Genomic DNA, 26,946 nt, shown 5'->3' with positions numbered 1-26,946 from the left:
CTGAAACAAGGTCCTTTTTTGAGAGGAAGTCAGTTATCTCTGTTCTTTCTTGGTCACAATATGAGCCATACGTCGCCAGTAACTTATACAGCTTCTCTTTAGTGTGTTCTTGGAACTAATTTTGCCCTGTGTAGTACAAGTTTTCACCCTGTTTCTCAGAAACTAGGATCAGTTCCTTGCACGGACCTCCTCAGGTAAATTTGCACTCTCGTTTGGTTTCAAGCTTAAGTTACAAACTTCTGTCAGTTGTTTAGCAAATAAAGATACACAGGTGGAGGTGTGCAGAGGCTTCCATTAGTTGAGAATAAATGTAATTTTTTTCTTCCGTAAGATCTTTTTACATGCTATCCAGAGTGATAGTCTGCTAAAATAATATGGCAATTTTTCTTCATAAAATCATAACTGTGTTCCATTACATTAGTTTGGCAGAAAACTTTGACACACAGTTTCTAATATTGAGACTAAAACAGTGTTACCCGTTTTCATTGTGCTTCACTTGATTTTGCTTTACTATAATAATCTATGAATTGAGCCTGTTTGACTAAATGATAGATCAGTGGCTTGTACAAATACTCTTTTTTTAGACATCCTTGCCTGCTTGTCTAATGTTTTTTATATTACTGAAGGCATCGTGGGAGGCAAAAAGATGTGTCTGAGTGTGTAATGTAGCAACATTGGAATGAGAACTTTACAGAGAGCATAAACCGAGGAGGACAACAGAGACTAATTGTATGAAATTCCTTTTATGCACACGTTCTTGAGTTTGAATAACTAGTATGTATTCAGCCTGCTGGATTAGAAGGCTTTGGCTCTGCATGTGTAGCATAGATGCTGCTCTCAAAATAGGAAAGCAACTCTCCCTCCCCCCACACTATTCTGGATAAAATTGATTTGGTACTGCGTTTAGCGCCTACTGAACCCCTAGTAAAGCATGTTTAAAAGATGAATAATTCATAATGTTAGGGATATAAACACCACACTTTTAATAGCCCGAGTGTTGTTTTTGCTTCTTGATTGCTAGGTGTAAGAATCATTCACCCCAGACTTTAAAGACTCGGATCTCATGTCAGGACTTGGGTTTCTACCTGCAAGATGGTGCTTGCAGGGGAGTGACTTTCTCGATAGTGCGTATTTCACTAAGTTTATACAGTCCCTTAAGCATGGAAGCCATCCATCTTCTAAATACCATCTACCAAATATTTGCAAAGAGGCTGAACTACACTTCAGAGGGCTTCTCAGCATGCCACTCCGCTACTGAAACTAGCCTTAATTTCAAAGGTGGGTCGTAAGCACCAAGAACATTTGCCTAAAGAACAGGCATGAGATTACTTTCCACTCATTGTATTAATGCTATCTGGAATAAGTATAGCACCTATCATCTATACAGTTCCCACAAGTATTTTGTTACAGGTGGGAACCTGCTTAGGTGTTGGGATTTCATACCTTCTTTCTTTAAAAATTATGCTTGGGACTCAGTGTTTTCTCTTGCTTTCCAGCTCTGTTGTCCCTGACAGCTTCATGGGAGTCTGAACTCAGGAAAACTGGGAGGGAAGAGAGCTGGAGGGGGAAGAAACTTTGTGTTACATGTCTCTCTTCTAACCCCATCATACTCAGAAATGCCTTTCTAAAATAAGAGAATTTAGGTAGAGGTCTCTTACAGGAACACTTGGGGAGCAAGCAGAGTAAACTTCATCTTGGCTTCAACAAAGATTCATAAAGCTTTGCAGTTTTTAAGCAAGGACAAAGAATATTCCAGCAAAAAAGTACAGCTGTAATCTTAGTGCATTGGGCTGACATTGTTAGGTCCAAATAAGTCTGAAAGTACGCACTAGGTTGAATCCAGATTAGCAGAAGGCAAATGGTGTCACCACTTCAGTAGGGCTCCCTCTGCCTGTCCCAAGACCCTGGGTACAAGGCAGGTGTGCTCCAAATTGAGGACAGGCTGTGAAAATCTCCCTTCCCATAGTCTGTTTGGAGTTCTGCATTGATGGCAAGTCTCTTCTCATAACAACAGGACCCAGTAACTTCTTCCCCTTTCTCCCAGGCTACTCCCACGTCATTTCAATTTCCTAAAAGCTCTCAAGCTTTACACAGCGAGTGCTCCAAGGCCTTACTGAAGAGAGGTGATCAACAATGACTGGTCTATAGGTTCATAGCCTCGTATCTCAGGAAGACATGGCAGCTGAAGGCAAACAGGCACCATCCTTATGAGAGCTGGCAAACTTCATGTTCTCTTAGCTAGTAGAAGACTTATTTAGGTCATATTTAGACAAACTAATAAAGCTGCTTGTACTTGTACTTTCCTCTGTTACCTTGTTTGTTTCTCACTATCTCCCTTTTTTGTTTTGGTTTGGTTTTTCTTGCATGTAATTTTTCATCTGAATATGTATGATGATACATTTTTCCTGGTCAGTGCAGTGAGCTCTCTTGTCCAGCTGGTGAAAATCCCTGACTTCTCATGGTTGACATGTGAGCATGCTGCCAGCTTCTCAGTCCTCCATTCTGCTTGTTAGGTGATCCATGTTTGGATACCATCCAGTTGACAAAGCCCGCTTCCTCAGTGTGGCTCACTTTGCTGTGATTTCCAGGTGGACCTATTTGAAGATGCCTGAAAAATCTGTTTATCCAGCCCAGACATGATTGTATGAGCAGCCCATTTGTTGCCTATGTCCTCTCAAAATATTACTGAAAGAAAGTTAACTCCTTCAAGCATAAAATGGATGAAAAAGAATAGTAATACAACTGCAAATCTCCAAGATACTAGTCAGGACAGCAAAAGAAAGTGTCGAAATACTAACTAACTAATACTATCATTGCACATTTTCCCAAGATACTCCTTCCATGAAGAGACCCACATGTTTCTGTCCCCTCAAATTTACAGGACTCGAATCTTTTTCTCCAACTGAGGTTTGCATGACTTGCCAGCCCTCCTGCAGGTGTGACCTGTTCTGGAATGAGGAAACGTGTAGCGTCTTTTCCCCTGCTGCCTCATGTATGGTTAAACCTATAGAAAACTGTGGAGGAAGCTCAGGCATGCTGTTCCTCTGACAGCCTTCTGCAAATACAAGCTATTAATGACCATTGCCTTTCATGGGCAAAAACAGTACTGGCAATTCCTTTGTGCACTTTATTTAATGGCGTAACAAGCAAGCACATTAGCTATTTTTATTCAAACGCCCAGACATAAGCCAGTATGGCAAAGGGGCTATGAAATGTCTGCATAGCTAAGTGAAAATACAGCTGCTGTTTAAGACTAAATCTTTTTCTTTTAGTTACAGGATTTTGAGAGGGTTCAACCAATGATCATCTAATCTTTCTAATTCAGCTGTGGTGAGGATTTTCAAGATTTTGCATTAAAATAGGAAGAATGTGCTTTTCAGTCATGACTTTGTCTACTGTTTCAGTCGACAATAAGGAGGTAATGCAATAGGGGAGGTGGGTGGGTGGGGAACGGGGGATTGATTCAGGTTAAAGGTTCAGGTCTTGTCCTTTCAGGAAGCTTTGGGACTATCTGTTCTTACGTGCTGCTTAGTGGCAGGCACACAAAAAAAGCTGAGTACAGTGACACTGTTAGCAAATGCTAGCTTAGAGAGACACAGTGTTTGTTTTGGGAATTTTTAAAGGCTGCCACGTCCTCCAATGGTGGTTTTTCCTCTTTTTTTCTTTTTTCTTTTTCTTCCCCCTTTTCCTCAAAGAGGCTGTCTACTTTGGCAGAAAAATGGCTTTCATGGCTTGATGAATAATTAAAAAAAAAAAAAAAATTCAAGACAGTGTTGATGATTTAAGTCTCCAAATATTTCAAAGCCAAGAGTTTATGATATGGATTAACTTGGGAGAGATGTTGAGCATTTAACTTTTTTTTGTGTGTACATGCTCAGCAAATAGTTATACCTCAGTATTGACATGCGTGGTCTTCAGTTCAATTTTGGTTTAAAAAGAAAAGAAAGAAAACAAAACTTTAAGCATATGATAGATGTTAGAGGTCCTAAAGAAAAAAAAAAAATCACTTAATACTATGTTTTCCCTGACCTGGAACCTGCCTGATACTGGAGTAGATATCTAGTAGTAGCACATTTTTATATATCTTTGCCTAGCTAAATTATAAAGTACACTTACAAAAATCTTCTTGTTATATCCGCCAAAGTAAGGCATTTCTACTGAGTGCTTAATATTTGGCCCAGGTGGTGATACTGCCTTTCAGTACAGTCAAGCATTATTCTTACTTAGCTATTTGTCACTTATTTACCTGCTTTTTCCATTTATGTTGGCAAAGTGAGAATCTGAAAGTGTAACTTCCTCCTTGAAAGGTCTCTCCCTTTCAGATGTCAATTGTTATACATCAAAGCACAGCTGGAGAAGTCTACCTGTTGGTAGGAAATAGCATTACTTTTTTGGACAGGTGGAGTGGGACGGGCATCAAGTAGATCAGCTGCTTTGGGACGTGATGAAGGTAAATTAAACCACCAACATATAACCACGTCAGCCAGCAGTAAAATAGGCTTTCTTGAATTCAGGATTCTGCAGAATTAGTTCTGATTTATGTTTAAATGGTTAACTTGAAATGCAGTACTGTCTTCTGATGTCTGTGGACAGAGCTGTGACCCTTCTGCTTTTACTCAAAATGCGGTTAAATTGCACTACAGTGGAAAAATACTTGGGCTTATCACTTTCTGGATAGTTTCTGAAGTTTCAAACGGTATTCCCAGTTTCACAAGCTGTGTGATATTAAGGTCAACTTTTGTCATTGTGAAAATACTTGAAAAGGGAGATGTGCGTAAGGAACAGGACTAGAGAGAAAGAAGAAATAGGGAATAATGGAAAAAAAGAGGTATTGATCAGATGCTAGAAAAATATACCATATGGGCTAATAAAGGGGAAAAAAGAAGAAAGTAGAGTCAACAGAGATGAAAAATATTTTTAAAAAGGAAGAAAAAGGTTCTGTGTTAGTTGCACATGAAAATGAGCCTTTTAAATCACAGAAAACGTAGTTCTAATGTGACAACAGGATAGGATTGCTCCACTTTGGCTAGTAGTACTAAGCTTGTAGTAGTAGATAACGAGTTATTTTCTGTGTGTATGCGGAAAAGCTATTTGACAGGCTGTCTAAATGAAGTCTAATGACAAGTTATAAGAAGTACAGGGAAAGGTGTAGCTTCCAGTGGGTTCATAGTAGTAAATACTATTTGTGCATCTAGAAAATATCTTCTAAAGATTGCTAAACACTAATGAGTTGTGTGTTTTGTCTTTCTGAGTCTGTATTTTAGTTTATAATTCATGTAACTGAAAATACATACTGAAAACTAGAAATGCTGGATTAGAGTATGTGGTGGCTGTTGGGAGAATAATATTGCATGGGTTTGTGTATTTGGTCTTTATTGCTAGGCATTTGTAAATATTTAAGAATGAGTTGATTTTAAAACGTTGCACTATAGACAGTATCTTCATGTTGGAAATTGTAAGATTCAGAGATTTAGGCTTCAAATAGCATGCTCCCAAATACATGTAAAGACGTGTCTTTCAGTGCAACTGAGAGGGTGGGAAGGAGTGGGGAAAATGATCTGTCTAAACACTTCTGTTGTGAGTTGCTATTTTTCTTCATGCTATTAGTAATTTATTGTTGCCTATTTTTGAACTGGGTATGTACATAGCTATTCTAGATGGAAGAGAAGCTTTTATCTTTAAAAATAATAAAAAAAAAGCCTTGGCAAATTTTGTGTTTGCTTCTAGAACGTGTCCGGTTCAAGAGGCTGATGTCCTCTAACAAAGTTGCAGGTACAAATGTACCAGCTTCCCCAGGCCCCTGCTGTTTGTCTTCTAACATTTTTGGGTTATGTTATGTGCTGCCACTGGTCTGAGTGCTTTGTAAACACAACTGGTCAGTGCCACAAGGAGCTTTAATCTAACTACAGAAAGCAGAAGAACAGTAGTCTAAAGGCTATTGACAAAGTGTCTTTTTCCAGCTGTGTGAGTAGAAAAGGTTACTGAGTCCATCTGCTTGACACAGCCCCTCTGCCTCTAGCTGCTGCCCTGAGTCTGCTGCTTAGAGTAGTTTTTATGACTGCTTATACTTCACTTGAGGCCAAGTCAGAGAATGAACTCAAAAGTAGCCTGTTATGCTGTTTGAGCTAACCTGTTCGTGTTTTGCTTGAAGCAGACCAGAAATCCATCACACTGTTTGCTCCGTAGGCTCTAGGTGGTCATTCGCTCCATGCCACACCTTAAATTACCTGCCTTTTTGACACATAGACAAAGCCTAGAAGTAAAATACTCTGTAGACCATTCTCTCCTTTCTTCTGCATTCTGCCCAACTTGCTATTACCCTTGTTGACCAAAAGAAATAGGTTCAGTAGCAGTAAAAGTGAAATGGGAGAACAATAGCGTGGATCCACTGAATCTGGTGGAGCGCTCTCAAGTTGGTGCAACGTAGCGTGTGTTTCTATGGCAGGTAACACCAAACACTCACAGTTACCGTGATTCTTTTCTTGGCTTCCCAGCCACTGTCATTGCAAACTCACTCTTTTAATGACTCTCAGGATTCCACAGTGACCCGGGAACCAGAAATGGCTGAAAATTGATTGGATGTGGTTTATTTATGTGTGTGTTTATTCTGCTTGCTTGTACAGTTAGTTTGTGACTGATTTAGCTCTTTGAGTCAGCTCACTGAATTAACATGTGAGCTGGCATAAGGGTTGCTCTCAGGTAGCCCTGACTTAGCTTGTTTTAAGCTGCTGTGGAGCGTCTCCCCACAGTCTGCCCTTTCAGCTGGGCGCATGTGTGCGTGTGATGCTCTGAAACAGCAGTTCTTGGAGCAGCCAAAGGTATGATGGGCTCTGCCTCCTGTTGACGTGTCTGCCTGTTGAGGGGGTAGGAAAGGGCTTAGTGGTTTACTAGCCAGGCGTGCTCCAGAAAAAGAATTTCCTCTTGTTCCAGAGACCCGTCTTTTGCCCTTTTTTGGGGGCTTCCTGTGCGCTTGGCCCACAAGACAAGTCATGCGGGTATCGACAGGAGTTACCTGTCTCCTGCAGTGCAGGTAAGCCTGTTGCACCCTTGGCAGTCTGGAGGGAATTGTTGAAACTCAGAGGAATTCCTTTCCAAGCTTGTCTTTCTGCAGAGGCAGCAAGAAGTGTATTCATTATGTGGATTTGCCCACTGGAAACTAAGACTGGAGCCATCGATTCAAGCTAAAAACCTGATAGCCGTTTGTTGCTGTGCATTCAAGTTGACTTGGCTTGGCTTCCCAGAGCTCCGAGAGCTTTGTACTCCATTGGCAACTCTTGCCACCTGACAAGTTTAGAACTTGAGCTCTGTAAGGATGCTTTGCCTTTAAAACAGTGACAGGACGTATATATATGTGTGTGTGTTTTTATATACATACACCCATATACAAACTATGTATCTATATATACCTGAACACATGCATATATGTGTACATATATAGGAACACTCTGTCCAGAGCAGCTTATATCTTATAAAGCTTTCATTCAAAGTGATTTCTCAATGTTTTATATGATAAGAAAAGCAATTAATTAGCTAGCAAAGCAAAACAGCCTTGCAGATAAGCCTTCTTAGGCTGTGTCTACATATAATGAGTTGAGAAGATCTGGATACATGGTCTTCATGGAACACTTAGTATGTAGTTTTAGTGGCTACAGCGATCTGAAGTAGGCAGATAAATTTTGCACATTCATTAGCTTATGATGTATTTGTTTGAATATGCTTGTGATTTCTGATCATTACTTGATCTTTCAAAGGAAACTGAAATGAAAGCCTAATCCCTTTTTACTGAAAACTTGGAAGCATTTCATTGATATCATACTTATATGGTAAAATGAAAAGTCTCTTTTCTGCTTTGAGAATGGATGGCTAGTAATGCCTATTAATTTTTTACCCTGTCTGATTTTTTTTTTTTCCTTTTCACCTCATATTAATTTAAATGGTACCAGTGTCTTCAGAGTTGTCATATGGAACTTTCATTTTCCTCACTTGTTAATTCCTTGTGTTATCTCTGCCAACTGCTCTGGGGGAGGTGTTGATTAAACCTAGAATTTGATTTAGTACTGCCATTCCTCTTTGGGGGGGGTGGGGAGTTCTGACTTCTTTTTAATCATAACATCGTATTTTTTGTATACTTTCAATCTCAAAATCATTTGGGTTTTTTGAGTGTTCTTTACATTTACTTTGAGTAATAGTATTCTGATACGAGGATCATCTTCTTGGGGTCCTGCCTAGAGTAACAAGGTTCTGCTGGTTCAACTGGAGCTCTGCAGAGCTCCTGTCGCTGTGTGGCTGCTTGCATTGCTGTAATGCAATGGCATCCACACTGGAAGAGATGGTGTTGCAGAAGATCATGTACAGGGCAGATAGGAATCCAGAGCATCCTACTGATGAAACCACTGTCCCTACAGCGTGTCGATACTAGTGTTGTTCTTGGTGGCATTTTGGCAACTGAGGGCTTTTTTCATTTAGGGAAGAAACTGCACCCCCGCTCCACCAGACCGTGCAGACTGAGTTTTGCTGACTTGTATCAAATTTGTATGTGGGTTTGTACAAACTGAAGTAGCTTGTCTGTTGACGCAGCTCTGCCGTTCAGCCAGGTGCAAAGCTAAAGAATTAACCTAAAAAGTGGTTCATTTCCAAAAACTTTGTGCAGTATTATTCTATCAAGAGAGACATCAATTTGCCTTTTTTTTTTTCTTTCTCTCTACTACTTCTCTGAGTTTTTTTCCACCTCCTCAGTGGTAGGGAATGGCTGTGTGCATATGGTTGTAAATATTATGTTTATCTTAAAATTTAGATTCTTTCGAACTTTTTGTTATAGACTACAAAATGGACTTTCTAGTAAGTCTACATAAAGTTCCTTTAAACAATTGAGTTGACAGGCTCAAAGACACATGGGCAATTTTAATGGTGGGTTTGGGTCAGATGGAGAAGGGTGGTTCTGTGTCCTCCCTCATTTCTTGCCTTATGCTCCTTTATACCTATCATCAGGTCTGCCAAAGGTTCTGTGTGGCTACTTTTAAATCACTTTTTCTAGTACTGAAGTTCATTGATTTTTTTTTTTCTTTTTCTTTTTTCTGTCACCTATAGCATGTTTTACAAACACTTCATACCTATGCTGGAATAGCTCGCTTTAATGAGCATTACATATTTCTGTTATCTGCTCAGCCCTTACATTCTTTAATTCCCTCATAAATCTTGAGGACATGGTGACTTACTGTTAGTTAATATATATTTTTTTTTTTCTTCTCTTCTTTTGACATGTTGATCCTGACAGTAGATCATCTTAGTCTATCTCGAACTTATCTTTTGCCAGCATCCTGTGTGGGAGAGGCTCTTCCAAAGAAACCTATTTTTGCTCTCTCAGCTATTATTATCTAGTTGCTAGTATCAAATTTAATTACACCCTTCCATTTTTGTGCAGGAGCTCTTATGATTTTTCTTATTATTTTGATACGTTTTTCCGATCTGATACTCTCTGCTCTCCTAAAGTTTTTTTGTTTTTTTTTAAATCTGCTGTCATTTATTCTGCTTTCTGTTTCTTTACCCAGGCTTGGATTCACATTTTTCTGGGATATGCTCATTTGGCCTGTGTAACCTCACGAAAATGTTACCATTTAAACATAATGGCTCTTTTCTTCCCTGGCTTCCTGTTCCCTTTCCTTGCAAAGTGGTATGTATACCTTCCGCAGCTTCAGACTCAGCTGGGAGCTAAACATGCAGCTTTTAATTTCCTCTCTCTCCTTGAATTGAGGATCTTTTGGACCAGCGGTGTCTTAATCACCGTTTCTGAAACGTAACGGCGTGGTACTAGTTTTGGTAGGGTTCCTTCCATGAGTGTGGTGAACTCGGTTGTGTTATGGCCACTGTCGTTTAGCAGTGATCTAACGCAAACAGTAAACTGACTTTCCAACATAGTACTAAGATCACTCTAGTGAGGAGCAGGGGAAAAGCTTAGTCTCTTATTTCCAGGTAAAGAACAAACACGGAATGAAAAGTGTCCCTTGGCATGTCCTGCCGCATTTCAAAGGCTAAAATGAAATGTAGATTCTCCTTTGTCAAATTAAATTCCTCTTGCGTTTGGCATGGTATTCCCCTTACTTCCTTCTCTAAACAGAATTGGCTTGACTCTTCCCCCTTTTCCACAGTAACTGTGTGATTCCTTGTTTAGTTTGTGGGAATTGCAAGAGTTCTGATTTTTCCTGAATTAAAGATGCCAGATTCATAGTGATTTCTTCTCCTTCCTGTTGTTCCTCCCCTCCTCCCAACAACCACATACGAACTTTTCGGGGGGGTTGTTTGTTTTTATTTTCCCCTAGGAAAAGACTTTTCCTCATCAATCTTCATGGCAACTTATGGTTCCTCATATACAGAGTGCTTCAGCTGACTTCAAATGTAATGCCAGTGCCATTTTACCAACTAAAGGAGTAAGGAAGGCTGGACCCATAGTATAGTGTGCTCTTCACTTCTGTATCAGCTGTCTTCCCTTCATTTGGGGAGCATGACTCTCTAAATTCCTTCCTGATAGGTTTCCATTTTGAAATACACTCTGTCTGGAATGACATGGCATCTCTGCGAGCATAACATTGTTATGAAACACTAAGCACAGAGAACTGGTTATCAAAATACTTGTTTCTTCATTTTTTTTTTTTTAAGGTCACTGTTGTGAAATGGAATGATTAAGAAGTGTTACTCCAGAAGTAGAGAAAAGGTATTGTAGATTGCATCTTTTTTCTGCAAAAAACAGTGCTGTCTTGAGACCCAGTTACTCAAAAACAAGTTGTAATGAAAATATACTAAAATCCTCTGCTTTAGCTTGGTTGTATCAAATAGTTGGTAGAACTCCAGAGTGGTAAATAACTCAGTTACTTTATGGACCACTAATCTTGTTTGCTTTGGCATCTAAAACCAAAGTCGCAGCTTATTTTTACTTAATACACGCTTTTTTTAGAGTATCCCTTCCATGCAGTAATACAGATGTTTATTACAGAACCCAGGAGGCCAGTCACAGACGATGGACTCTGCTGTGTTTGGTGGTCCCAGAAGCAGAGAGGAGTGGTGTTCACCTAGGCAATTCTGGTCAACATAATAGTACTGATGCCAAAGTCCTTGTAGACATTGTGGCAAAGTAGTGGTTTTGAGGCAGTGTTTGGAAGGCGTGTGAGATAGGTGAGGGTCTCATGTTGTCTCATCTGGCTTAAGAAGAAAATAAAGATGCATCTGGTTAAAGGAACAGGTCTGGAAAATTTGCTGCAGTGTTCTGTGTAGGTGTTAGCAGTGTAGTCAAGGCCGAACGAAATGTTACTGTGCTACTAGCAAAAAGAGATCCTGTGCCTAGGTGAGCGTTTTTCATCCATCTGTGTTGTTTAAATTGTCTTAATACCAAGTGGAAAAATAGGCAGGATACAACTCTAGCTTTGATGTAGAAGTCTAGGGGGAAATCCATCATGAGATGAAGTAAGTTGATGGGAAAGGGGAATGCAAAAAGGGGAGCCCCTCAGCTGTAGCAGATTTTTTATTTCCTTCAGGAGGGTGCTAGAGATGAGTGAAACATGCAGTGACTTGATTTGTAAGTGAAGCCATTAGCTAGTGACACGTTTCTCTAGATTGGCCATTAGTTAATCATGTTTTCTTTCTGTCACCGTTTTTATTGCAATGTGTGGTGGTTAAAATCCAGAAGAAAGTGTAGTAACATCTTAAGTTGCCTGTCTTTTCAGTTACTTCTGTTAACAGCAAGAATTTATTTTTGTTGATGACTGCCAACAGTTGGCGTGCACAACATGACATCTTCAAAGTAAGTCTTAAACAAACAAAACCACCTTTCTTCTGTAACTTCTGGTGTTAATTCCTGTCTTTCTATTTTTTTTTCTCTTGAGACTGTGTTACAAGCAGCGGTTGTTTCCTTAATGGATGATTAGGTTTGCTGTGGAGGTTTTAACAGATTGACACCTCGCCTCGTCTTGGACTGCTGTCTCAAAATTTCAAAGTGATGGGAGGTGGTTCCTGACAGTACCCAAAACATAGTTCATGTAAACTTGTTTCTGCTCCAGCAGGACACATCCCTTTGACTGCTGTTGTTACTGTGTTCTCTGGGAACTTGGTGAAGTAGTGCACATGTGTGTATTAAACTGAGATTTGCTTTCAGAGCTTTTGGGGTGGTATTTTAGGAAACTCAAAAGCTACAACAAATTGGCAAGTTTTCTGATTGAATTTTCAGATCTGACTGTGTCTTTAAAAGGCCCATCAGGTGCTAATAGGTAATGCTGGGGTTTCACTGAACTGTTTGTGTAGGATGCCACAAATTCATTTATCTCTTAGTGTGGCTGTCAACCTGTTTAGCTATGTTTATAGTTTTATAACGGATTAAGTAACTCTCATCTGGATTCGGAAATTAAAATCAAAATGCAATTGATCATGATAATACTATAAATAAGGTAACAAAATTACCAGACCTTCCAGGAGGCTGTCTTGTTCTTTATGTTTAGTTGAAACCTGTGAAGCATAAAAGGTGGCCCAGAGTTGCTTTTCTCCTTCCTAATTATTCAACTTTAAGGTTTTCTTAATTGTTGTGAGACAATCAAAGGATGCCTATCTCAGTAAACCTGATGGAAGTGTTACCTCCAGGCTCTTTGCACGTTGGCTGCTCTCCTTGTAAAGTTCTGAATGCTTCTGCCATGGTGGATGCAACACACTATTCCTGCTTGGGACATCAGTAGTCTAGAGATGGATTTTGCAAGTTTGTCTGTGTCTGAAACTATTGGTAATCTAATTGCTGGGTTCAGACATGGAACTTGCTCATTAGAAAAGCCTTCTCGTGGATAAACCTGATTCCATTTAAATGTCTGAAAAGAGCAGGGTTGGGTGGAGTACCATGGGAATTGCCTTTAGCCTTGCTGGATGGATAGACAGTCTGTGACAGGCCCCAGGAGGATCTGACAGTGCCTTAAAAATACTAAAAGAAGGTAGCCATATTTAGATTCTTAGTCTGGTCCTCTGTGATCATTTATCCCTAAAAAGAAGTGTGAATTCTAAGTCAGTAAATCATTTACTTGGCGTCAGTTGTCCACCAAAAGAGTTTTGGATACGATTATGGTTTTGTCAAAATAGAAATGTGCTAAAAGATACTTACCTAGACTATTCAGCATCCTGTGTGGGAGCCACTGCTTTAAGTCATGGGAGTTACATACAGTAGTAGGTGCAAAATGTAGTGAAGGAGTGGGCTGTTTTATTGCACATCTCTCTCTGCTGAGTGGTGACAGTGCGAGTGTTTTTTCAGATGTTCTTGGAGCTGGTGAGCTTTGTCTGTTTACTCCTTTCAGAAGAATCACCTCAAATGCCTTTAAGTAGCTAATGTGGAACAGGATCGTGCTTTTCTGTGGTTATAAGCTCAGGTGCCGGTAGTAAAGGTATTTCCCATGGGTAGGCAGAAAGAGAAGCTGATGTTCCTGGGTAGATCTGTACCAGTTGAATTGCTGTCTGGGGCAGTTTCCCTTGGGAGTCCTTTTTGTGTTTGAGGGGCTAAAGTACAGCAAGAGAAATTTTCTTCCCCGCTGTTTTCCTCATTCCGGTCTACCTGAAGCAGAGAAACCATGGCTCCAAAACTGTCATTAAGCTTCCTAAGAATACTTTTATTAATTGTAATTGTCTGTACAGTATAGTTTGACAAGATTAGTGAAGCATGGAGAGCACTTCCTACTGTTAGGCTTAAAGTTTTTCTTTTAATGACAAAGTTCTTCGGATTTGGCACGGTCTGTCTGCTGCAAACTTCTGAAGTACAAACAGCGATGACCTGGCAAGCAGCACAGCACTGGTAAGAGGATATTTTGGCCAAGGACTCGCAGCTAAGCTCTTACGTTTTTGCATAAGATTTTCTTTAACAGGAGTGCAAAGCAGATGTGATCGTGGTTAAATAATTATTCCTTAATTGAGCAAGTACTGCCCCAAGGAAGGTGCTTATGTGAGGAACGTCCCTATCATGCTGTGCAAGAACAAGAGTGGTGTGCTGAGACTGTGTGAGCAATCATCATGCTGGTGCTTTCTCATACTTGACTCTACAGACTTGTGCTGAAAGGAGTTATTAACTTTGAGTTTTACCTTAAACACACCAAAAAACTACAGCGATCGGGCATAAGGGGCAATGGGGCACTTCAAACTGTGCCGTGGGGCTTTGTATCTTTAGACCCAGGCAGCAGGCACCATTCGTTTGTACCATCGGAGCAGAAATTCTTTGTGGACAAGTCCCCCTTTCCCATCCAAGCAGTGCATGCTTTGTTTAAAGCCAAAGTGTATCAACTCCTGGGGACAACAGTAGATTTTGTGGATTAATATCTGATGGCCAGGTTCATCTTTTTGGGGCACTAGTGTATTTTTCCTCTCCTTCAGTTATTCCAGCATACTTCTCACTCAACTCCATAAACAGACCACCACTACTGTCTGCAGCAACTTCTGTGTGCTCGTGGTAAGATTATTTTCCATTCCTTATGCTGTCAGTGTGTTTGAGCAGAAGTAATAACTCAAGCTTAAGAGATCATCTGCTTTCTCTGGTGTTTGGTACTGTAATGGCACACAGCAGCAATTGCAGAACCAATCATTCTGGATGTGGCAGTGAGGGGGATAGTGCAGATTGAGATGCTCAGCCTAGTCCATCTGCCCTATGCTGTGAAGTGCCATGGAGAAAGTGTTTAGCCAGGGTATAGAAAGCTCTGTAGCCATGCCATGGGGTGAGCCTGCATGAATAAATCCACCTTTCTATCAAAGCTAATTTGAGCACCAAGTTGGTGGTTTGGTTCAGAGCTAGCTGGTGAGTCTTAGATATAAGCATCTCCTCTGCACTCTGTCCCTGCACTGAAGCATGCTCAATGCCCATGGAATATCAGGAGAATTTAGCTGCCAAACACATTTAAAAAAAAAATAAATCCCTGCAGCTTCTTGCTTTTTGACTAAAATTCAAGTATATGGTCATAGGCATACCAAAAGGCATACCTTTGATGCCAGGTGGTCTCCCTGCCAAACCTAAAGCTGGTTCTCAAGAAGATTTTATGTGGTTATGCTTTCAATAGAGTGCCAGAAAGCTGAACCTGGGCAAAACTATGCTTTAAACTGATGGTGAGAACAAGATTAGGAGGAATGTTTTAGTCTTGGATAGGCATTGTAGCTACAGGTAGACAAGATACATTCTCTTTTAGATCTAAGTCATAGGTTTTTTTATTTTGCCTGTTCCAAAGCAGTCTAAGCTAAATTAAAATTTGGATGTTCCAAAAAATTATTTGGATTTGTGCTTGACTTTGCCCAGCTCCCAGGTTATGGACTATTTGATTTCAGAAGTGTGTGCCTAGGCATTTACTGCTCTAGCTTGAGCCTGCTGGTGCGGCTGCAGAGGAAGAAGCCTGAAGGGGGTGGGAGGAGTGCTTCTCCTTCCCCTCTTTCCTGGTGACCTCTGCTTCTGTGGTTGCGTTAAACTCTTTTCCTGCACATTTTGACCTGTGCTATAATCCTATCAGAGAGGGCAATTGCAGTCAGGGATGAAGTCTTTTCTGGAAAAGATTTCTCGCCTAAGTCTGTGCATCTGAAATGCTTTTGGCATTCATTGGTAGTAACCGGCTTCTCTCAGGTGTCTTTTTGCCATGACTCCTTGTGCTCTGTGGTTCAAGCCACCAGGGTCAGCCTTTTCATGCTACTCAGAGTTCCTGTGGAGAAGCTAAATTGCATACACCACTCTAGGTGGCAAACTAGCTAGCTAACATTTCTTTGCAATCCAAATAGAATTAAAAACCAAGAAAACAAAAAACCCATGTAACAAACACATTGACTATATCTATCACTGTCATGACTTTGTAAAGGCAAGTGTGTCTAATCTCACCTACGATCTTTGTCACTGATACCCTTAAGTCAACTTGGAACTGAAGGAAAAGAAAATTGGTTTGAAAGTAAAAAACAGTTCTATCATTTTTAGTAATGTGGTACATTTTTATTGTAGCTGGAAATGGTCAAAGTTTTTCAGTAGCCTGAAAAATAGTTTTAAGGAAACTGTCATTTTTGTATGGGTTTTTTGTATGTGTGGTTTTTGTTTTGTTTTGTGGCTGTTGTTTGTTTTTTGTTGTTCTTTCCCCAGAAAATACAAACATTTTTTCAGACAGGTTATAAGAAAAGTTCGTAAGGAGAGGGATATTTTTTTTTTTTCTGTTTAAACTGACTAGTTTGGGGAAGACAAGCAAGGCTTCAGGAACACAAAGCCTACTTGAAGCCTGAAACAAAAGCAGTGAATATAAAGCTAAATCTAGGTCAAGTTTGAGTTAATAATAATAAAAAACAACTTGATAATCCAGAGAAAAGTTTGTTTATGGGAAAAATGTACCACAAATCTAGTAACTCTGTGATGACTCCAGGATTTTCTTGTTTTGGTATTAACTCCAAGGGTTCGGAGAGAGGGGAGTGTTCTTTCTTTGAGGGTATCTTTTAGGTTTCTTTCTGTCTTGTGTTGTGTATTTTCAGTGGTGTGGCTTCAGCCAGAGAGTTTCCATGAGGAATGTGATTCATTGGGTAATTTATGACATACTTCGGGATGTGCTTTGGACTTCTTCTTTTCCTGTTTGGGAAGAGGGACAGGCTGGGTGTTGAGATGTTTTGGAAGCCTTGGCTTTTGTTTCTGTGTCATGGTTTGGTTCTGTTTCACATCCGTGTGTGTGAGGAAGGGCTCGTGCATTCTGGAGTTCATGCCCTCCCTTCTCCTTATCGCTCCATATTAACTGGTCTCATAAGAGATGTCACTTCTCCCTGCGAGACTTGCCTTTCCTGTATCCTTGGGCAGTTGCAGATACAGCAGTAATAGTGAAGATCTGTTGGATATGTAGTTCTTGTGAACCACGTCTGTATGTTTTCTTCCATAGAGTAGCTGGAATTTAATGTGGTGCTGGAAATGACCGTGAGATAACGTGTCTTTTCCTGAGACAGAGTGGGATGCTTTTCTAACCATGTTAAGTATTTATGCGATAGCATTGTTCCATGGATGTATAATATAGGTTTGAACATGCTGACATGATAGTTTAAAACAAACAAACAAAAACCAAATAAAAATAGCTGTACCAGCTGGGAAACACAGCATCATGAACAAGAGAGTGGGAGAGTCTGGGCTAGTATTATATCTCTCATAGTGTAGTCCCAAGAGAAATGCTTTAGCGGCATATAAATGGTCACCCTTTTTTTCTTCTTTTGCTTCTGCTCCAGCTGAGTTTTTGCGAGGTAGAGTTTCTGTGACGGCTGCTGCAGTAGGAAACATAGATTGACTGCAGTTAAGATGCACACAATGTTAAGTATAGATATTTAGCGACGGGCATAAACATAAGTTAAATGGTAAGAATTAGGATTGCTAAGAACAAGCTGGCAGATGGCCATTTTCAAAGTCACCTGTTGTGGGGGTTTTTTACCTACTGCTGTATTTTTAGATGGTTTTCCTTTATTCCTACCTGAGTTTTTTTTATGCCTTCAAGTTAGAGAGGAGCCACACAAAATGCTGATTGGGCCCATTTGAGAGGATGAAAAACAGTGGAGGGAGAGGTAGGGACCCACCTCAGAGTGGGTCTCCCGCTGGCAGGTGAGAAGTGGAAAGGACTAATTACTGCTTTTAAGATCTCTCCTTTATCTCTTTCAGTTTAATTTTGCCATTCAAGCAAAACAAGCAGCAGTGGTGGTTCAAACAGCTGCTTCGCTTGGGTCTGGTTAAAGATGTTTGCAAAAGCTTACTGCTGGGTCCAAGGCTCATCTGAAATTTTGTAGCTGGACACACTTAAAATATCCTTGTGCTTCACAAGCTGTCGTCTTTGCTAGCATGCCTAAAAACCCCACAGCAAGTTTTGTGTCAGAAATAATAACAAAAAGATAACTTTTGATGTTCAAGGAAGGTATGCAGACAGATTAGCTTCTCTATGTGAGTGTGCTTTGGTTTTTTGGGGTGGCTGCATAAGAAGCATTTCTGTAGTAAGTCTCAATTCAGTGGGATGATATGCATCCTCAAGAGTTAGCTGAATTTGGGTAGAATACAGGGACATTTAGGATTTCTTTGGATCGGGTAAGGATGGGGAAAGATCATGGAGTCATAGAATGGTTTGTGTTGGAAGGGACCTTTGAAGATCACTTAGTCCAACCCCCCTGCCGTGGGCAGGGGACATCTTCCACTAGATCAGGTTGCTCAAAGCCCCATCCAACCTGGCCTTGAACACTTCCAGGGATGGGGCATCCACAACTTCTCTGGGCAACCTGTTCCAGTGTCCCACCACGCTCATTGTAAAAAAAATTCTTCCTTATGTCCAGTCTAAACCTACCCTCTTTCAGTTTAAAACCATTGCCCCTTGTCCTGTCACTACAGGCCCTGGTAAAAAGTCTCTCTCCATCTGTCTTATAAGCCCCCTTTAAGTATTGAAAGGTGGATTGAATTAGTTCAAAGCATCTGTTTCCCACACCTTTTAATGGGCAGTTCTCTTCTGGATGTTGTCTAAAGGAGGTGAGGCCTAAGATGGTAACCTGAATATGGCCACATGTTCTTAAACTATTAGTCAGTAAAGTTTGTTTTTTAAAAGAACAAAACAAAACAAAAAAACCACCCAAAACACCCAAACTGTGCAGTATTTGACGGGAAGCCAGTGTAACTCCCTTGAAACTGGAGTGGCATGCCTGAGTCAGTGAAGTATGAGCTAAGAATCTGGCAGAAGCTTTTTGCACAAAGGAAGGCTGAGAGAGTCTCTCAGGAAGCCTGTACGCTGCTAAATGTGGCATGTTTCAACATGAGACTGACATCATTGTGAGTTCATAGTAGTGAAAGAACAAAGTATCAGCCACAAATTAGACTGACCTAATTTTTAAGTCACTTCGAAAAAGTTAATAGCACAGTGTGTTGCTTGTGCAAGCTGTTTATTTCTATCCCAACCTCTGACTACTTAATTTAAAGTACAAGTTAACCCTCTAAACTGTTGAAGGAGTTGTTCAGGAAGGTGTGTATGTGTGTTTGAGGGGTGCTGCAGATTTCCTTCCTTGGCTCTTTTTCCACTCTGACCTCAATCTTCACATAAAGGAAGTGATTAAGGACCACCCATCGTATACCTTTATCCTTCAGGATCAGTTTCCTGGAGGTAAAAACCTCAGGATTGCGTACCAAAACCTAACTCGTTTCTATGGGCTGCTCACATGCAGACTGGAAGTCTGTCTGAAAATGATCAGAACACTTGCCAGCAGTATCAACAGGAATTTATGTATAATCAGTAAGTTATTATAAAACTAATCAGTATTATTTATTGATGTATCCATGATCGTTGACAAATAACTGGTGCTTCTCCCATTGCTGAATACCTAAGTAATACCAGGATCTTGCAGTTTGCAGATGATACACTTCTTTTCAAATATTTTAGTTGGCTCCGCATGCACTGAATGAAGTTGATCCATTCTGTTGATACATTACCTCAGTTATTGCAGAAGTATATTGAACTCTCCTAGCTTGGGATTACTTTGACAACAATCAATGCCTTTCTGGTTGTTTTTTAAAGGACTGTGTAAAACAGAGCACTTCTACAAATTCTGGAGAAATGCAAAATCTTGTTTATAGATTTGTACAGAGCTGTGCATACATGTAAGCACACTTCAAACAGGATAATACAAATGTAATTTAAGGGAATACGTTTTGTTTCTCTTTGCTATTCAAAATCCTGTTAGAAGCCCAGCGAGGTTGCTACAAAGCATTTCTTGTTGACCCTGGTCTTTGACTAAGGCGCATATCAGATAATAACAGAATTTACTCCCTCGGTTTGGTATTCCACGCTTTTGCTCTTCAAAATTTAAAAAGTCCTGGTCCCTTTTAATTCTTGCAAACTAGATGTAATGGCAGTCACATTTTGTCAGTTGTTCTTAAGGGGGATTAATATATTTTGTGGTTATGTCACTCTTCTTCCTATACTTAAATGGTAATGTTTATAGTGATGTAAGAGGCACAGCTGGGGAACATAAGTCACCCTCTGCTCTCTCCTTCCGTTGTAAAGATATATATGGCTTCTCTTTTCAGCCGTGTAGTTACCATGCTAGAAATGTGGCTTTGGCACCGCTGCAGGTCTTGTATAACATGATTCAAATTCAAAGAAACATTTGGGATCCTTTGGGAAAGATGTACCAGGGTATGTTACCTGGAGCGTAGCTCAGTGAGATACCATGACTTCTGCTTTTGTTCCTAAACCGTCTTGTCAATTAAATTAAAATTTGAAAGCAATTGTAATAAGCAGGCCATCAGTATTACCTTTGTGGGTACAAATTAGGTATGAAAATATGTTCTGTTCCCAGTGTGTGAGCTATCAGGAGTCTTACACCATGGTGAGAGATTCAGGTCCTAATTGTCTGGATCTAGGAGTTTGTTAATTTAATTTTCTGGGCTTCATCGGCAATTCAGCAGTCACTCCATGTCATAGCCCAAACCCCTTCCTACTCTGCACAGCCCAGAACGAGAAACCTCTTAACAGGATTACCGAAACTGTTTAATTTCCGGGAGCACCTAACAACTTGAATTATTCCACCACGTTAGTTGGGAGCCATTGCTGTATACCATACACCTCTACGTTTCCTTCTCTACCCCACTTCAAGATAGTTGGGCTGTACCGTGTTTGTGGACTCACTGTTTTCCACCATCTATTCTGTTTCCCTGCCATATAAATGTCATTTAAGGAGAAACCCAATTAAACTTAACTGCTTTACTGAGTAGGACTGAGCTTACATATGTGTAATGCAGGTATTTTATTGGGCACAGCATCCCTTCTGAAGAAGCTTCTGTGTGCTTTTGTCGCTATGTAGCATACATTGCTTACAATATTAATTTTGTTTTGAGCGTGCAGAGGGTTTTTTAAATAAGTCTGACAACAGATTTAATTAATGCTTAGTAGGTATTTTTTTAAAAAACTTCTAGATGTTTCTCTGTACAGCTGACAGGACATGCATGCAGCGCAGTGCAGCGCTGTATTTTCAGACACAAGCAGGAAGAAACAAAGTATTAATGTTGACAGTTAAAAAAAAAAAAAAAAATAAAAGAAATTCCTTCCAAACTTTCTCATGCCCTGATGTGAAGGGGTTGAATGTGCATGTTGCCTTCCGGGAGAACTAGTGTCATTTCCTCAAATGGGTGAAAGACCAGAACATTTTAACCCACAGCGTACTGTGGAAGCAGTTTACATGTCTCTGTTCTTAAAGGAGATTGACTCACTGTGATCTTTAGTCATTCAATTTAATTTAAGAGAAGAGTCATTAAAAAGCCTGTTGCAAGAAATTCACCCCTGCCTTGCCCAGAAGCTATTCTGATTTATTTCCCTAATAAAATTACCATCATTATCCTCTGCCTTTAATCCATCCTTGTTCTTGTATGAAGGCTTCAGATCCACCTTCTGTTTTCATCAGTGACCACAAAGCAGATCAGAATTGCATTTTTTTTATTAATTTTTGGCTCCTTATTTGCAGGCCCATATTATTTGAACATCTCCCCCTTAAAGTCTCTCACTAGGCAAAAGGCCTTAAACTTGAAGGCTAACCATTATCTGAAGGCTCTGAGGTCCCATCTTATCTTCTTTAATGGGAAGCTTTTTAAAGAAGTAGCATGGACTATTACAACTGCTGTGCTTGATGTTTATTTAGCACTACTCTTCAGAGCATTCCTCCTCCTCTTAATCTGATTCGGGATGTGCAGATTGTGTAGTAGATGAAAACCTTGGTGTCATGAAAGGGGCTGCTGTAAAGCAGTCTTGTGCTACAAAGAGTAAGGAGATGCTGGAATTTCAACAGCTTGAGGATTTATAAAGTAGTTCAACCTTTTAAGGTTTTCCCTTTTTGCACTTTGTGTCTTTGAATCAAATGCTAAAATACAGTTGCCGATAGAGACTGGCAGGCGTGGACTTTGCCAGTTGTTAGGACTAAATGACGAATCTTCACCATTCGGTGTACAGGACCCAAATAGCGCTCGTGATGTGTTTTGTAAGGATAGGCAGCTGTCCTCTGGTTTTAATTCAGTTTGTGAATTCTTACGTTAGATGCTGTGGCTTTGGGTTGGATCTCTTCAGACTCAGATTACATGGATAAATAACTTGTATAACTTATTATAACATTGTAAATTTTATAAATTTTATGCCAGATACTTCATACAAGATTACATTTTTTAGGAAAGGACAGGATTAAACTTTTAGGAAAGGAGAGGTGGGTACTGAGGTCCTTAGAAGGATGCTGTCATGCTTGAGTGTTCAGTCTCTCCCTGGCTTCTAGCTTGCTTGATGCACCACAACTCTGTAGCTGTGGGAGGAACGTTCCGTGTGACCTGACTGGTTGGGTTCATTTAGCTGCAGTTTAGGGAAGGCCCTGAGCAAGAGAGGAGAAAAAAAGGCTTCCATTTCTGATTCTGGAAAACAGAAAAAGGTATTTAAATAAGGCCTGGAGGACTTCTTATTTGCCAGAAGTAAGTAAAAAGCCAAGTTTATATCCTTTTGTAATTCACCCTAATTGAAAGGATGTATATTTCTTTTCCTAAAGTCAGCAGAAAAATCCTGGCCTTTTAATGATGAAAGACTTTTTTTTTTTTTTTTTTTTTTTTAATTTCTCCTAAGCACAAATAGCTGAAGTTTCCACTTTAAACTTGGGTGGCTCATTCATATTTCACTTAATGGTAATATGGTATCCTCTCTCTCTCTCTCCCCTTTCTTACCACCAAGGCTAAAAAGAAGGAGGGGAGATATAAAATGTTTCTGAAAATTACAGGAAATGTCTGTTCCTTTAACAGCATTGCCAGGGAATTTCCAAATGCACTTAATGCTTATGGCTGAACTTGCAGCAGCTCGGTCTTCGATCATGAATGGATCCTGTTCTAAAAATGTGACAACTCCTTCCAGTAAACTATGTTGAAATTGAGTATGTGCTTTGTTTCTCATCTGCTCTTCAGCATGATTAATTGCGCCCAGTGGTGAAATGAGGGCTCTTGGGTGCTGCTTTAAACTCCTGATTTACTTCTATTCATTACAGTGGGAAAAATAGTATATATTTTCCTGAGCTAGTTTATTTGTAAGGACTTTGGAGAGGCATGAATGGCAGGCACTAGTGAATGTGAAGATTACCTGCCAGTTTTCAGAGAGACTTCAGAAACTGCACATGAAGCACAAAGGAACAAAAAGGGAGATGCTTTTTGTCCCAGTACTTTGTTTCCTTGGACTGTCACAAGGTGGTCTCTGATCATAGGGTCTTGTATCTAGGCAGAGCCTAATCAGTGTTAAGCACTAGGTTAGTTTTTAATTTCCAGGGATGAGATTAGAAAAGGGGGTAGCAACAAATACGATGAATAGGATGAGCTTTCTCTTCGTTCTCCATTGCCTTCTGTCGGGCTTCTGCTGCTGGACTGGGGGAAGGAGCAAGAGAGATCTTCAGAGCCTCTTCCTAGGGCTTGAGAGGGTACCTGCCAGCCAGAGCAGGCAGGGGGAGAAACGGAGCTGGCACAGTCTTCAACAGATCTTCTCGTCCACCTCTCTCTGCCTTGCTGCTCTCACGTACGTATGCCGATGTGCTAAAGATGGACAAGTGAGAGGATCTCCAGCCTGGGACCTCCTAGGGACAAACATGCAGGTCCCAGTCAAGGTGTCCATCCCAGTGAGCAGAGCATGGTCTGGATAGCAAACTCTTTATGTGTCTGGAGGGCTCTAGATCCATGTTCTGCTGTTGACGTTTGCAAGGTATTTAGAGCAGTTGCCTAAGGACGGCAAGGTGATTCTTGTAGCTCCTTTCCTCGCAAGATGATGTGGGTTTTGAATCTGTTCACCGACTCATAATGGGCTCAGCCCTCTGCTGCGGTGGCTCTTCATGGTATCATTTACTATGTGGTTCGGAGCCACTCCTGGATTTCCTAACAAGGCAGTGCTTGGCAATAATTTATTGTCATGGTTTATGTTACAGTGATTAAGTGGAGCTGTCATCTCTTGATAGCAATGATTTGAATCTTGTTTTTAGCTGCCCAGGAAACGGTCTGGAACTGACACAGTGTTTATTTTTACTTCCTCGTGTGAAGGTTATAATTTAATTTGTTCATGTAGAAACAGCAGGTGCTTTGTATAGAGGTTGTACGGGTATGACTATACGTAATGATTGGTGATGCCAGTGTAACCAGTTTCCAGTGTTGGCTTTTTTAGCGTGTGGGGAGGTGGGATTAATTACTCAAGATGTTCTGTCTCGTTAGTCTTTGTCCATGCAAAATACATCTGTAATCAGAGTGACTTATGGCAATTGCCTATATTAATAGATACTAAACAAGAATTTGTGAATTTGCTCGAATTCATGCAAATGCATCACCCATGAATGCTAGTTACAGATTAGTTTTCTAGCAGGGACATGCGTCAAATTGTTTGGAAGGCTACTGTTGGTTGGGTTTTTTTGTTTGTTTGTTGTTGTTTTAAGAATCTCCAACTTTTTTCTTTTTAAAGATAGTGGAGAGATTTGCTGTGGGGTTTTTTCTTTTCTTTTAGAAAATCAGTATAACATAACTTTCTATTTCAGACCCTTTCCATTTAAATGAACGCTAGCATTTATAGATCTCTTCTCACCTAGGTTTTCATGTGTTTAGGGAATTTTACAGCAAATCACTACACTGAAAGTGTGAAATTCCTTTTCTGTTTTTTTTTTTTTTTTTACTTGTAATAAGGATTTTTATTTTTTTAATTTATGTTCCTGTGTTTAGGTATTTCCCTCTGCTGGCCTTTGTATGTGGACTACCCTCTGTCATCCTGTTCAGCCCATTTAGATTTTGACTTAAATGTAGGTGAGTAATTGCTTTCGACGTGAAACAATAATGAATTAATATAAAAGTACTCCAGAATTTTCAGTTGCTTTGACTTGGAAGTCATACAGGGAGAATCATCTTTTAAAAATCCAATGAAACTTTTACTGGTTGCCTAGTGTCCCAGGCAATAGGAAATTAAAAATGTTATGTATTATAGTATTTGTTTGGAGTGGATTAGGTAAGCTTTCATTCTGGGTGTCACAAAACTATATGTGGTGAACCTACAGTGAAAAAGAATTTTGAAATGGAAAGAGCTTCTTGCTTCTATGGGTGGAGAAGGGAGTCCCCAAATAAAGTTTCTGAGCTGTTGAATAGAGTGATGTAACATATCTACAGCATGTGCTGACACTTCCTATGAGCTCACATTCTATCAGTCAGGTTTCCCTGCTATAACATGTAATAAATGTTTATTATTCTACAGTGAATGTCAAAGAGGTTGGCTTCTTGGTAAATGCAAGTGATAATAATCTGGCTTATTGCTTAGAGTGGGTGATGGTGCATGGATGATCTTTGCAAGAACATTGCACATATTTGGGGGCTATGTTGAGTAGGTCAGCAATATATAGTGTTTTGGTGGTCTGTTTTTTGGGTTTGTTTTGGTAGTAGAACACATTATATTATTTCAAATACCACTATTTGTATGAAAAGCAATATCTTACTGTTATCTAAATGGAAGGTCCATTCATCTTGCTTAGCCCAGCTATCTTAGAGTGCTGGTGGTAAAAATGTCACTGAGCAGTAGGTGTAGAAATAGAGCGAGCTTAACAATCTAAACTGGAGGTGTTTTATGCAGCTTATTCATGGGAAGTTGATCTCCTTTCTGGCTTTATCTCTCCACGTCTCAGTTTTCAGATTGGTGAGCACAATCACAAGTGGGGTTACTTTTCTTTAGAACTAGTAATCAAAACTGAGTAATTAATCAAGTAGGATGAAGGACAATAGAGTACTGAACAGAAAATTCTCCTTCATCTGTTTTTTTCCAATGGATTGTAGTTGCCTTTCTCATGAACTTACAGTGTGTAATCTAAAATGCATGTGGCTGCTGTTTCTACAAGGAAGAGAAAATTAACACTATTCCATTTTGACTGTGTATATAGATCTAAAGTACAGATGTGCTGAAAGTAGGAGAGGAGGGAGCAGCCATTCTGATCATACAGATAAGCAGAGGAAAGCAGGGTGAAATTCTTAAAAACTGCTTCTCTTTTATGAACATGGTACGTAAGTGACATTTAAAAAAAAAAAAAATAGTTTGTGTTTCTATTTGAGTGACTTCCTTGCTGCTCTCCACTCTTGCACCAAAGTAGAGTGTGCTTGGGAGGGTGGGGGAAAGTCTGTGTTCTTCCACCCCCCAATGAATGTGAGGAAGTGATGTGCTTATGAGGTGATGACACTTGCCTGAGTCATCTGAAAAGCCAAAAGACACCCTCATTCCCCTCAGCTGAGGAACATGAGCCCTTGTTAATACATCTCTTCTTTTAAATCACAAGTATTTGTAATCTCACTCCTGTGTGGTCTGCACAATGGCAGGCAAGATGTAGGCTTCTTGTGACCTCATTTACATTCCCCCCCGCCCTCCCGACTTTACAGTTTATTACACAGTTGTCGATCTCTGGAATTTATTGGCTTGCTTGCTGAATTCAGAAGTAGTATAGCCATTCCTCGCTTTCACTAGAAATCTTACTTCTCTTGTGCTCCATAGACGCTTTGTGTTTCTTGCCACTGATGAGTAGCAACTTGAGCAACGATCGTCCCTCTCTCTCCTTGATTGTCACTCAGTCTCTAGTAGCATAGGTTACAAGCATCTGTCCAGAACGACTTTTATTTCCATCTTTCTGAGGCTGGTGAGGGAATGCTGTGGCTGTCATATATGTTGGGGGGGAAAAAACATCTCGCAGGAGTGGGAATTCACCCTGTGATCCTAGATCAGGAGTTCCTCTCTGATGCAGGAGTTTGTGTAGGCTTGTTTGTTGAGTATCATGTGTGGCTGTGGTGGTAGGGGCTGGCGCTGATGGTATTGGCACCAGCTATTGAACCACTGGCAGCTCCCAGCTCAGTAACGCTGAAGCCAAATACTCCTTTGAAAACAGCTGATGTGCCAGCAGTGGCATGTGTCCTGCAGTTTAGGA

At 40.2% G+C, this 26,946-nt stretch overlaps 1 protein-coding gene across 8 annotated transcripts in view; it reads left to right on the top strand.

Annotated features, from left to right (window-relative positions):
- Nucleotides 1–26,946, top strand: part of DUSP16 (dual specificity phosphatase 16) — a 76,892-nt gene that overhangs the window by 10,466 nt on the left and 39,480 nt on the right. For 3 of the 8 annotated variants that reach the window (XM_076344744.1, XM_076344725.1, XM_076344753.1), the window contains exon 2: nt 24,719–24,799. The exons of 1 other annotated variant lie outside the window; for it this stretch is intronic. The gene's annotated coding sequence lies outside the window, so the exon portion shown is untranslated. Of the gene's footprint in view, nt 1–3,399; nt 3,419–10,653; nt 10,709–11,714; nt 11,792–24,718; nt 24,800–25,600; nt 26,035–26,946 lie in introns of those variants that run through there. 4 more of the 8 variants (XM_076344735.1, XM_076344763.1, XM_076344790.1 and 1 more) reach the window with 4 other exon arrangements.

Source organism: Aptenodytes patagonicus, chromosome 1 (assembly GCF_965638725.1).
Source record: "Aptenodytes patagonicus chromosome 1, bAptPat1.pri.cur, whole genome shotgun sequence".
Lineage (NCBI taxonomy): Eukaryota > Metazoa > Chordata > Aves > Sphenisciformes > Spheniscidae > Aptenodytes > Aptenodytes patagonicus.
The sequence above is the reverse complement of the archived record's forward strand: the minus strand, read 5'-3'. Positions and strand labels throughout refer to the sequence as shown.